General features: G+C 34.7%; 1 protein-coding gene across 3 annotated transcripts in view; it reads left to right on the top strand.

The window, feature by feature from the left end:
• Positions 1 to 235: 235 nt before the first annotated feature.
• Positions 236 to 13520, top strand: part of LOC149559273 (uncharacterized) — a 43584-nt gene continuing 30299 nt past the window's right edge. For all 3 annotated transcript variants that reach the window (XM_089833197.1, XM_089833195.1, XM_089833196.1), the window contains exon 1: positions 236 to 482. The gene's annotated coding sequence lies outside the window, so the exon portion shown is untranslated. The remainder of the gene's footprint in view (positions 483 to 13520) is intronic.

Below are 13520 nucleotides of genomic sequence, written 5' to 3'. Positions count from 1 at the left end.
AAAATAATAATAATTACCATTGAAAAAAGGACATGCATAAGCTTTTATAATCTATCATGCTAATGACGTGTCTTTTGAAAGTTATAGACTAAATAATTTTTTTCCATGCATTAATTAAATTTATAAATTATATAAAAATAATCCAAAAAGAAATGTTAAAAAACATAAAAAATGTCCTAAAATAGAGGTCTCAAAAAATGAAGACCTTCAAAAACAAGTTATAAACTATTAAAACATGCAGAACTAATGGGTTCTTTTCTCATAGAGACCATCACATTCCAAGTCGGCTTCTAAGTGATGACACAAAAATCCTTTCCTTCTGGGTCATCGCTTGCTCAATTGAACGCTGTTTAGCACATGAAATCATCTCAACAATTCTCATGAAATGGTTTGAATTGTTGCTGTTAACGCGTTAAAGGTTCCAGTCGTTTGCACTTGTATGCTGAAGTCCACATTTTGGCGATCCTTCGAAATATATATAGGTATTTATCCTGAAACTCTCTCTACAACTACTATTTCAGTAATTGTGATGACATTTAAAGTAAAAAGCGAGGTTTTTGTTTTTCTCTTCCCACTTAGTAATCTTGAAGAAAAACAATTGTTTGGGCAATTAGTAACGCCTGTTAATTTTTAGTCTGGCTTTTTGCTCCATATTCGTTTAAAGCCAATTAGATGGGTATAAAGGGTACTGCAGATGTTTTAGCCGGTTTAACTCTAATACTTCCGTGTTAAACACCTTTAAGAGGCGCACGAGTAATGCCCAATTATTTCTATTGAGTGTCATTTTGCTTCAAATTCATTATTTGGGTGTTAGTGATGCTAGTAAGCCACAATATTGCAGTATAATTTCCGATGATTCTTTAGTCTCGATCTTGTGGTGGTATTGCTTGGAAATTGCTAACCTTTGTACTGGAGACTACAAGTAGCAGAAGGTTTCTGTATCGATTTTCGAGTGGTGGTTATTCTTGGTCTATGTGAGAAATCGAATAGTTGGGTAAATACTGAATGCTAGCAAATTTGCAGTGGATTCTGATTTTGCTTCATTTATGCAAAAAGCTAATTGGCTACTAGTGATGCCAGAAAGTTTTAAGTGGGATTCATTTTCCTTCTTCATACGGAAAACCAATTATCTGGGTATATAGGTAATGCTGGAACACACAGCAAGTTCAAGATAATTATCTATTAACTATAGAAGCTTTATTATCTGGATGTACTTTCATTTTATTATATTTTTTCTGATGTAAATAGTGCCAATACTTGGCAGGACTTCGATGTTCAGTGGATGCTAGATCTAGAAGAAATTTGTCTTCTTCTGATTTAGCCCTAATGTCTGAACTGATTCAGCATCCTTTCGAGATTAGTATTCCCTTGCTTGTAAACATTTGTAGAAGCTGCTAGTATAGTGCTAACTAAGGAATATACATTGTTTATATCTTTAGACTCTAAATTATCACTAGAGCCAAGGTTTTTGGATTTGAATCTGGCCCATTGCGGCCTTTGTTACTCCATTTCTGTGTGGTGGTTGATTTTCTAGTTATATAAATCAGCCAGAAAGTGGTGTTTTTTAGGAGATCAATTCTGAAGTTCCAATTTTGCCCAGTAGACATCTTTTCTTTCAAGCTATATTGGCGTATAGCAACCAAGAGATGTGTGATGCATGCGAGAGTAATGAAGACAAATTACAAGAATAAGAGTGTGAGTATAGTTACGTTTAAAAATAGTTGACAAGAGGTATGGATGCGGTTACAGACAATCCCTTGAACACTTCTTCCTTGGTGACCATCTTTTAAACAGGAAAATCAATATATGGTTCGTCAAGGTCAACATGAGAGAAAGAAGAATAGTTTCAGAAACATTTCAAGCACTGTTAAGCACTCTGGACTTTGGAAATACCGTGGCTGTTATGTTGCATTATGTTAAATTTGGTTTTCACTTATCTTGAGAGCCAATCATGAAGTATAGGTCTAATACAACTCTCCCACACAGCTGACGACATTAGGAATAAGTAGTTTGAACTATCAATTCTGGATATTCTCCTAAGCTATAGGTGTCAGAACATGTTTTGAAGTATGTTAAAGCCCCTTACAATCATCTCTTTACTTATGTCAATCGGAACAACATTGTAGGAGGCCTCCAAAAAACTTCCAATTTCTTAACTGTGTTAAATGTTATGAAAAGCCAAAATGTATGTCTTTTTTGTAGCTGTGTTATGTGAGCATCCTCTGAACCAAACTTTTATCAAATCACCAAATGTCATCAGAACACTGTTTAATTATTCTTTTAGAAGATCTCAGTAAAAGAGAAACTGAAATTATTTTTATGTACCTCAAAACTAATTTAATTTATGAGCACAAGTCCTTGATGTAGTGGGTATCTTGTACATAAATAGGCTGTAGCGAATTTTGCGTGTGAGAGTAGGGAATGCCAGGGTTCTGTCTCAAGTTGTAAATAAGACGTGAACTGGTGTCTAACTCAAGTGAACGGAAACGGAGAAATAGCAGGAACACAGCATAACATGAGGAAATACCTTGAATATCATGGAGTATATCTCTTCAAGGCATATGTAAATTTCATTTTCTTGTTTGATAATAAGATCGCCTTTTTGCCATATAATTGGTTTGCTGGGAAAAGCCCTTTTATCCAGGCGGGTTTGTAAGGGAAGAGCCTGTTCTATTTTCTATTCCCTTTTTAAAATTTTTATTGTGTTCATAAATTGACTGGTCAGCCTGAATACCTAAATCCTAAGACTTAAATTGGACCTCAAAACAACATAAAATGTGTATATATGTAGTTATCTGAATGTATTAGCTGTTTTCAAGCTTTTATATACATATACATACTTATATATGCTCTGTCTATTTATATAATGCATGATTTGTTTTTTCCAATTTTGTGTGTATGAATCCAACCCCTAATTTTTTATGCTCTGTCTGTCTGTCTGTATGATTTTCTATTTTCATTTTGTGTTATATGAACTCAACCACAAACTTTTTGTTCTATGTATGTATGACATTTTGTTTTATTTTGTGTGCATCAACCCAACCCCAAATCTTAATGCTCTGTCTGTAAAGCAAACCCATGTACCTAAACACAAAAGAGAAAGAGGAAGTCTAGATTTCATTGAAAATGCCTAAGTTACCAGATTCTGTCCAGCAATCCTCAAAGTCTGGTTTAATTCTGTCCAAAGTCTGGTCCTTGTCAAATTCTCCCCAAATTCTCCTGGAGAGCCACAGATTCGCTGCAAATTCTGTCAGAGGAATCTGGGCAGAATTTGGAGCAAATTTTGAAGAATTTGCTGCCCAACAGCTGAACCTGAGCTGAATTTGGTCTCAAAACAAATTGTGTTTACCTTTTTTAAAGTGTTTTTTGGCTGATTTGGTTTATTTGATCCTCCCAACCCTAAAAGTGACCACTAAAAAGGCCAAAAAAATTGGTTTATTTGTCATTTATGCATTTGAGTGAAAACAAAAACTTGTTTATAGAGGAAATCCAAATTGACAATTGTAGAGGAATTTCTTTAAAAAAGCTAAGATATATTCTTTGAATCCAGGGCTTCAAATCTGAATCTCAATTTTTGATCTAGCTTGGTTAGAAATCCTCTAACCAATATAAAAAAAATTAAGATAACTGCACTTATCTTTTGATGATTCCTTTCACTCTCAAACTGTCCCTTGATATGGAAATATGTCCTATGCATGCGACCAAGCAAGTGTGTGATGTTGTATGTATGGCTAAATGATGCAATTAATATCCTATTATATTGAATATGGTGGTGTATTTTACTATGTTGCTTTACTATTAGCAGAGTGGTGTATGGACTTATTTGTTGTTGCATATACACACACACATATATTTTTTAAAAGATATGTTTTGGTATGGACGAACCCAAAACGAATCCAAATCCAACCCCAAAAAATATTTGGATGAATTCCAAACCCAAATCTCGAACCCACATCTGTACTAGAATCCAAACCGGCAACTTAGGTCAAAATACCAAGTGAGGGTTTCAGCTTGCAATATTACATTGAGAGTGATTGTGAAGTCCAGACTTTTAATAACCCTACAATCAATTATAAAATGTCAAGCTTCATGATGTCTATAGACTCTAGACAAATCACTGCCATATGTTATAATGTGCCTCAAGTCAAGATGGTTCGTTAGGGAATATCCTTAAATCTAGTAAAGCTTGAACGATAATGCACAGGCAAAGCCTATCTCGTCCTCTTCATATGAATAATTTATAACTTTTGTTGGACTGCTGATTGGTCCAAAGCCAAAATGTCAATAATTGTTAATTATGATTTTGATTTCTCTAGCAAAACCTGGTTTCTTTCCCCACAAAATTAAATGCTTATCTTGGTCTTACTATATATTGCTACAGCTGAATCTTTACTTCTCATGCGTCATGATGTGAATTGAATTATAGTATGTTGTGTTGATTGAGTCATTTTGATGTATAACTATTAGGATTTGCTTGACTAAGTTGAGCCACCCTTAAATACCCTTAATGGTTGTTTTAGTGGGTTCGAGCAAAATGTATTTTGGGGTTGGGTTTTATTGATGTGAGGTTTGTTCCGATACAACTTGCAAAATCAAACACACAATGTTTCAAGGTGAAACACTAAATATCCAACTTTCTCTTAATTGCAAATTAAGATCATGAAATGACTTCAAGGTCTCTTTAACTATGGATATTCGCTTATTGAAAGAATGCCATTTGCTAGTAATCACTTAGGGGAGTTATGCTATTCATTCAATGGATATTAACAGTATGCACTTCTAAGACATGACTTCACAATGTGCAATGAAAATATATTTAGCTTATCATAAAAGCTTTTTGGATTCGATTGTGTATGAATTTTCGGCATCAACACTTCGGATCACACTCCGTGATCCATCATCAGGATGAATGAACAGGAGATGTAACTCAATGTTTCGGATCACACTCTGTGATCCATCATTAGGATGAATGTGTAGGAGGTGTAACTTCAACGTTTTGGATCACACTCCACGATCCATCATCAAAATGAATGAGTAGGAGATGTAACTTCAATGTTTCCAATTTTCATTTCAACTTCAACTTAAACTTGCTAACTTTAATTACTTCTTCTAACTATGAATGCAAGGAATCATGGATGGACTTGGACTTACTACATGCAGCTTAATCAACAACTCCACCCACCTAGTGCAAGCTTCTAAGGATTACAAAAACAATTTTCACATTAATATCTCCTCTTCAACCTCATCAAATGGATGCAAACTAGAGATTGCATATAAATTCAAGTTAAGCACCAACAATGAATAGAAAACAATTTTGGTAGTGCTTTGGCTACAATGCTCCAACATAACTCTATTACAAATGATGTGAGCAAGCCTTTATATAGGGAGCTCAATTATAATGCGTGGCCAAGATTGATTTGAAATCAAGGGCTAAGGTTGATCCACATAAGCCCTAATTAGGGTTTCCATAACCATACCTACAAATATCAAATGCCCGCCCAATTACAATTGAGCACCCCCATGCGAGCCAATTAGGAAATTACATTGCCTCTATGGGTTAGTAAGAAAATAGATTAGGCTTAAGCACTAGTTAAGGTGCACTAGTAAATGGGCCAATGAAAAAATTAAAATCTCTTGTTGGCCAATGAGAAGAGAGGTGAGGTAAAAACTCGTAGAAGTAGAAAACTTGTAGACAAATCCACCATTTAATGAACCAATGAGATGATGCCACTTGTATTTATACCAAGCCATCTTTGAGAATATTCCTTTCTTTATCCTTTTTTCTCTTTTGATAGATTCAATGTATCTAGGATCAATATAATAAAGTTCTTCCACTAGGAGACTTGGCATGTTCTCATTGATTGAGGATATGGCTGTGACCTTTTTTAAGTACAAGAAAAACCACCACTTATAAATAATTGTGAAAACTTTAAATGATAATTTCAACATATCAAGTTAGTACTTAGAAAATCATCAAAACCTCGCTATTTTAATTTCCAATAACAAAATTTAATTGGGTAATGCAAATCGAAATCTCATCTCTCAAATTCAAATTGATTTGCAACCAATAATAATTAGCATCATTAAAAATTTGAAATTTTCCTTGTTTAAAATCTATGCTAACTATTTAAATTAAATTGAGTAAATGACTTTGAATGACCCTTTACAAGTTCAAGTTAATTGGAAAATGTTTAATTAATTACCATTTATGATTTATTCTCCATTAATTTCAATTGCCCTTTTGTTAAAATCAATGCCATTTGGATAAATTCAATGCTAAAATAGATGAATTAATTAATCCATCTTTAATATCAATCTTTGCAAAATTATGGTAAATGTAATCCATCTCAATTTAAACCCATTTTTATGTACAAAATCAAGGTAAATTTTAATCTCATCTCATTTAAAACCCATTTACATTATTTTCTTTCTTCAATTTTTTGGTTGTTATTTGTATCATTGAAGTTTGAGCGTGTTTCACAATCTCCCAATAAATTTTAAGATTTCAAATCATTTCATTGAACTCGAGGAGAGATAGGGCGATATTGTGGTTTATATTTCTTATTAATCTTGGAGTGCAAACCACTACCTACTTAGATAAAACCATCAAACGCTAAGTAGAAACCACCCGTAACTTTGGCAAAGATTGAAATCCCAAAAGTTGAAATCACCATACACTTAGGCAAAACCATTACACACTAAGTGGAGATGACTAGAGAGCTAGGCAAAACCATCAACCAACAAGTGGAAACCACTATGTATGAAGTGGAAACCACTCATCACTTAGGAAAATTATACAACTACTTGGTGGAAATCAAGGGCTTGGGCAAGCTGCAACCAATGTGTAGTGGAAAGAAGGGGTGACTTAGGTAAGGTGCAACCAACATGCATTGGAAATCAGAGGTGACTTTGGCAAGGTGCATCCAATATGCGTTGGAAAGCAAGGGTGACTTAGGCAAGTGCATCCGGTGTGCATAAAACTAAAAGTGGAAATTGACATGTGTTTAGGCAAGTGCATGCAAGGTGAAGTGAAAATCACCATGTACATAGGCAAGTATATCTATTTTTGTCTCAATTTAAATTATAATTTCTCAATTTTCACATTTTGCCAAATATTACCAAATATTCCCAATTTTTTGACACCTAGCCAATTTTTGCCAATATTTTAAAGTTGACTTTTGGAAGGCTTGCAAATTCCTTGAATTGTTGCCAGAATCACTCTACTACCTAAACCTATCAGCAAAAAGAGGGGGTTTCCCATTTGCAATGGGGCAATGGTGTTTAAACCTCACGAGTCACAATAGGTTCATTTTGGGTTTTTCCATATGAAAGCATATAAAAATAAAAAGAATATGCTTATTTGCAGCTGTAACTAAGCTCAAAATACATCACAAACGTAGAGTCAAATATCATAACAAACTACGACCATGATATGAATTAAAGTAAAACTAAAATGTCATGATAATAGTTAAACTAAAATGTCACGATATTTATTGAATTTAAAAAATAGTAATGCCAAGTGTCAACAATCAGCCATCATTGATCAAATGTTGTATGACTCAAAAATATCATCATTATCACCATTCATATTGGATAGTTATCTTCTTCCTAAAGGTCATTTGATATCTCGAAACCCTTGCACTGTTCTATTTTAATATTTATTTTATCAGCAGAAGATCCATGGCTTGAATCTGTAAATTATGTGGATCTTCCTCTTAGATGGTGCTTGCTGCAACAAACCTGGGCATAAGATCGCTGAGTGCCAATTTAGAAGGATTCCTTGTTGATTAATTTGCAAGCATCAGTTTGGAAGGATGCAAGCCCTGACAAGGAATTTTCTTGGTGGAACCAAAGTCATTTTTATCGAATCAGTCTGAGGTTTGAACAGATCACCTGTTCCTTCAAAGGTTTGGATGGGGAAGTTACAATATCTGCTAGAAGTCCTGTCTTCCATCAATGCTGAAAAAGTTAACATCTTCAATCTAAAGTCTCCACAGAAGCAGAGAGTAGAGAAATTTTTTGACAGGGTTTTCCTCTTTGAAAATAAAATCAGATTTTGGAAGAGGACGATTTACTGTTTCAGGACATTAGGGAGGAAGAGAAGGACCAACTGTTTCTAGGTAGTTTTAAAATTTTCCCAAAGAGCCATAAATCTAAAGCAAATTGTGGGCCCAATGGAAAGCATGGGCAAAGTTCCAGGTTGGAAATAACAATGGAGGGAATTATTTTGCAGAAAGAGGTTGCATAAAAATTGTCAAGTGATGCCTTTATGTAGGGGGTTATGCTATCAAGAAAGTATTGTCTTTCACATTTGTTGGACCATTTAGACAGTTGGTCTACTTGTTTCCTATCAGCCCTTAATAGGATTAGAACCTTCTAACAAAGGTTCAAGGTATCCTAAAAGGGACCTGTCCTTTAACAAGGACTGTTGTACTAAATGAATTGTATTTGGCTCCTAACAAAGTCACATCCTTTCACAAAGAATCTATATATTAGTACATTATTTTGTGGGTACCATCCCCACTGGGGTGTTCCCTCTAATCAAGGGTTTCCCTAGTCAACGAATCATTGTGTTATGATGTATGGTTTCTTCTTGTTGTGCGTCATGGTTTTAATTGTTGGAGATCAGATTTATAAGTTTAAATTCACTAATTTTTGTTGACAATTGATTCCTCGCCAAGTTGTATGTGGACTTTGTATACCAAAAAACAGATGCACTTCTATAAACCATTACACTTGAGAATACCCATGATGAAGAGCATCTCAAGAGGCATTTTATAGCTTCCTATCTATGACGTGCAAGAGCTATGAGAGTGGCTCTCAAATGAACCTAGCTAAAGCAAATCTTGCAAGGTGCATTATAGAATGAAAGATTAAAGGAGTAGAGACAAGAATGTCAACATCCAAGAATCAATAGAGTGCAATGCAAATGCAAGCTGAATGAGAGATGCAAGAGCTAAGCTAAGAGATGCAAATGCAAGTTAAAGCTAACAAGAATGAAAGTATTACAAATCCTCCTAGTTAAGCTATGTGATCTAAGCTAGAGCATAAAGGAAATTAAGCTGAGAATGCCATGAAGCTACAATAGTAAACCAAGTGAATGCAAAGTGGGTGCAATGTGAATGCAAGATGAGTGCTTCAAATGTTCCAAAATCACCAAGAAAACCTACAACATAACAATAGCATAAGTGAATAGGAGATGAGAGAGTGAGGAGAGAGCCTCCTTTTCAAGAGAAATAGACAATAGAGATTAAGCGGCAAAATCAAGGGTGGAAAATGAGTCTTGAGTGATCCATGTGCACAAGAATCTCACCTAAGCAAGATCAATGGTGATGTTTAAGAGGCAAAAGATGTGTGGAGGAGAATGAAGATTCCACTCACTTTAGAAATTGTGCACCTCATGTGTAGATGAAAATGCCTTTTCCTTTTATTTTAAATTAGGAATAATGCTTTTCATGTGCACACTTAGGATCACTGGGATTTTGGGGATTTAATTTAATTAAAAGGGAGCAAATTCTCTCAATTAAATAAAATACTTAGGATGAATTATGTAAAATTGCTAGAAAGGGGGATCATAGTCCAGAGGACCATTTTTGAGTGGTTATAGACCTTACTTTTTAACATGTCTTCCCTTACAGAGATAATTTTTTTCTATGTTGCATTATTCCTATATAAAATTGTTGCCATTTAGAAGTCAAAGAACTTGGTGCCCTTCCCCCATCATTCCATCCCAATATCATTATTGATTATTGTTTTGAATGAGGAAGTCCACAACTTTATCACCTTTTTCTCCCTTGTGACTGAGTTCAATAGAATCCACATCTAGAATTTGGTTCAAGGGAGACCATTATAGGAATTAGTCTACAAATTATCCAATTGTGAATTCTTAATTTCCCAAGTTAGGTTATTGATGTTGATTTTTTGACAAGAGGAAGTTTCATAGGTTTAAACTACTTGTCCATATTAGAAATTGTTAAAATTCTCTTACAATTTCAACTCCATTGAGGTTTGGGTTTTTGAGAATCTTCCCTTGATTTGTTTTGAGTAGTCAATTATTTGTGGCCTATTCCACCACCAAGTTTAGGTTTAGGGACCATTTTCCACACAACCAATGCAATTTTCCTTTCTTTGGAGGTTCATTGCTAATGCATTTTTTTCATCTTTGTTCATTTTCCCAATTATATTAAATGCCTTTTTTGTGGGGTACATAATATCAGAAAAGTAGACATGAGAACTTTTAGCATTAATATTTGCCAGCAAACAGCAACCATTTCCCTTTCCAGGCAGTTATTTTGCTTTTACAAGAATCTAATAGAGGATTATGAATTATTGATAATTCCACATCCTTTTGAGAATTGGGGTGCCCAAATACCTATGATGGGGGATGTCAATTTTTTATTCCAAAACTAGTAGCATGGCCTCATTAGAGAATTCCCCAAAAAGCATTCTGGTTTTCCACTTTTCCACTTCTTATGTATCCATTGCATTAGAAATTCAGATCTCCTTCCAAGTGCTCTTCCAATAAATTTACCTATAGGGGCAGTGTTTAGAAATTTCTCCATCTCACTGTTAGGTTCATTCTTTGCAATTTGTAGGACTGGCTGATCCTTGGGAGCTTGCAGGTAACCTGATTCTGATCACATATTCTAGTTTTCTGTTTTGCCATAAAGGCTCAATATTGCCATTATTTTCAGTATGTTCTTTTGCAGTATCTTTGTAAGGAATCATTTATCTGCCTAATGGAAACCATGATCTATGGCGTCATTTTTCTTTGGATTGTTGATCTGTGGGATGTCTTAATTCTTTAAGTTTTTGTAGCTGTTTTCTTATACTATATATCTGCAAACTAGTTGTTTCTGGGAATCATCATAAGAATGAGTTCACACAGGAATCAGGTTTCTTACAGGATCTCCTTGCTCTTTTTTGCTTTGAATATTTTGCATCTCCTTTGTTCTTTGAATAATCTGCCCGTCCTCAAGGTTTTAACCACAAGGTGGAATTCTCAGACTCCAGTCTGAAAACTTTCATCTTCAGCCCTTTAAATGCTTGGAATCAGTTCTAAAAATTCAGATTTTGACCTTGCAATTAATCTGCAATCAAGTTGGGAATGGTTTAAGAGCTTGAGAATTTTCTATGATTTTAGAAAACAAAATCGTCTCATATGGAGAAATTATCAGATTTGGTGTGAAAACACACACCTTCAGCCTTTTGAATCCACTAGAGTGATCATGAAATTCGATCTTTTCGTTTTCCTAAACTCCTGCAATCAGATTTGATGAAGTTTGTGAATGACAGAAATTCAAGGAATTTTGCAAAAATCACTCCCCATGGAATTTTTTTTAGGTTAAAATCTGAATTCACTTTTTTTTTTCATCTTACCTTACGAATTTCTTCCTTGGAAGCTAAGGAAAACCTCTGATTTACATCAGCAGTCAGATCTACCAAGATTTTTTAATAGTTGATGCATCTCTCCTCCCTCCTTGGATCAATATTCAGCCCTTCTATGGCTGGGCGACTTTTCCAGCCTTCAAGCTTTTATATTTACCTTTTTTAATCACTTAGTCTATCCTTTGTATTCTTATATGGCTGTAGCTGGCCCTTTTAAAGTAGATTTTGGTTGGAGTTTCACCCACACAAGCAATGTGTAAACGCTTAGTGTATTTTATTTCTTTATTTTGTATTAAATTAATTCTAAGTTAAAGCCCCCTAGGGAAAATCGATTCATGTAGGGATTGCAATTATTTCACCAAGTCCACCCTTTACTCTCTTCAAAGGGGAAATTCAAACTCCGTAAGGAAAATCCATTGTTATTTCCTTTCATTCAAATGGGGAAATAGAACCCATTTAGGGATAAATTCAATCCCATAGTAGAAAATTATTTGCTCATCCTTAAATATCCTCAAGGGAAAATTGATCACGTATGGATCACATCATGTTTTGTTGGGATATTCCTATCTTTGGGACTCAAAATTCCTCTAGGTGTAGACCTAAGGGGGGAATCAATCTACATTTGGTCTCTTAACTTGTATTATTTGTTCTTGGTATGCAGAAGGGGGAAATCTGCCCATATCTGTATTAACAGCACAACACTGGATTTTTAACAGAAAATTCCTCATCAAGTGGGGAAATTTATGCCTTGTCAGATTTTCATCATTTCAAGTAGGGAAATTCATGCCTTGTCTGACAAATTGATTTGCCTTAGGATATTCACATCTGAAGTATGGAAAATCTGTTTTCAGAAGGTTTTTGAGGCCCTTATGCATTAAAAAATGCCTTTATAATGTATTCTGAACTAACTGACTAGCCAAATAATAATAGACTTAGGAGTTTGGGCTTAACTCACTACAAATCAACCCAAAAGGACTTTAATTTTAAAGCTTCCACTTTAATTCACAATTTGACCACTTGATTGCTTAATCACTCAACCCTTTTGAGCTCCAAACTTCCAATTTTGCTGCCAAAACCTAATGAGCAAAAAGAGGGGCTCCACATTTGCAATGGGAAGATGGTGTGGAAACCTCAAAACAAGTTCTCTCTAAGTAGGCCATCCCAGTGTTGGATGGAGAAAGATCCCTAACTTTTGGGTCCAATGGGTGTTATAGCATACCCTTGGGCCTAGTAATGGCTGGAGCGCCCTATTATGGACTCCTCTCCAGCCCTTACTACATTTGATTATTGGAAATGAAGCTATTAATTTAATAATATGATATTAATTGCTTGTTTACTTTAGAAACTTAAATAGATATAATGTGATTTAACGATAGAATATTAGTTGTGAAACAAATTATGTCTTGGAATTGTTTCTTCAGGAAAAATCAGTTGTATCTTACGTAGGGTACATTGCAAGTGGTCTTAGAGCATATCTTAAGTAGGGGATATTACTATTTGTATCAGAGCATTAATCTTGCCAACCTGCGGGATAGACCTACTTAAGCACCATACAATTAGTATTAAATATTCAACCCCTTCTTAAGTGAAGCAAAGAATAATAGACCAACATTGCACTTCTATATGTGTGTGCCTTTCAAATGTATTCTTCATGCATTATGTATATTCATGTGTATGCTTCTTGCCTCGGGTTTATATAAATATATTGCTTCTTTCCTTATGTGTATTAATGTGTATTGCTTCACACCTTAAATGCATTCATGCTTCATGCCTTACATATTTTCTTCTTGCTTTGCATGTAGTTTCTATTGCCTCATGCCTTACATGGCTTAATTTAATTAAATGCTTCATGCCTTACATGTATTCATGTGCCCTATACTCCATACATTACATGTATTTTTCTCTGTGCTTCATGTGAATGTATGGATGTACTTCCTACCTTATGTGTATTTTTGTCTGATGTGTTTCCAACATATTTGTTCCATGTGATTTATATGTGTACCTTTCTCATGTATGTTTTTTTGTCTTGCACGTATGCTTCATATCTTATGTGTATTTATGTGTTTGTTCATGTCTGTTGTGTTTCAGCATGATTGCTTTGTGTGTATAGTTGTGTTGCGAGGTTTTCACAC

This window comes from Cupressus sempervirens, chromosome 5 (assembly GCF_028749045.1).
Source record: "Cupressus sempervirens isolate cs-2001-9-10 chromosome 5, ASM2874904v1, whole genome shotgun sequence".
In the NCBI taxonomy this organism is placed as follows: Eukaryota; Viridiplantae; Streptophyta; class Pinopsida; order Cupressales; family Cupressaceae; genus Cupressus; species Cupressus sempervirens.
The sequence above is the reverse complement of the archived record's forward strand: the minus strand, read 5'-3'. Positions and strand labels throughout refer to the sequence as shown.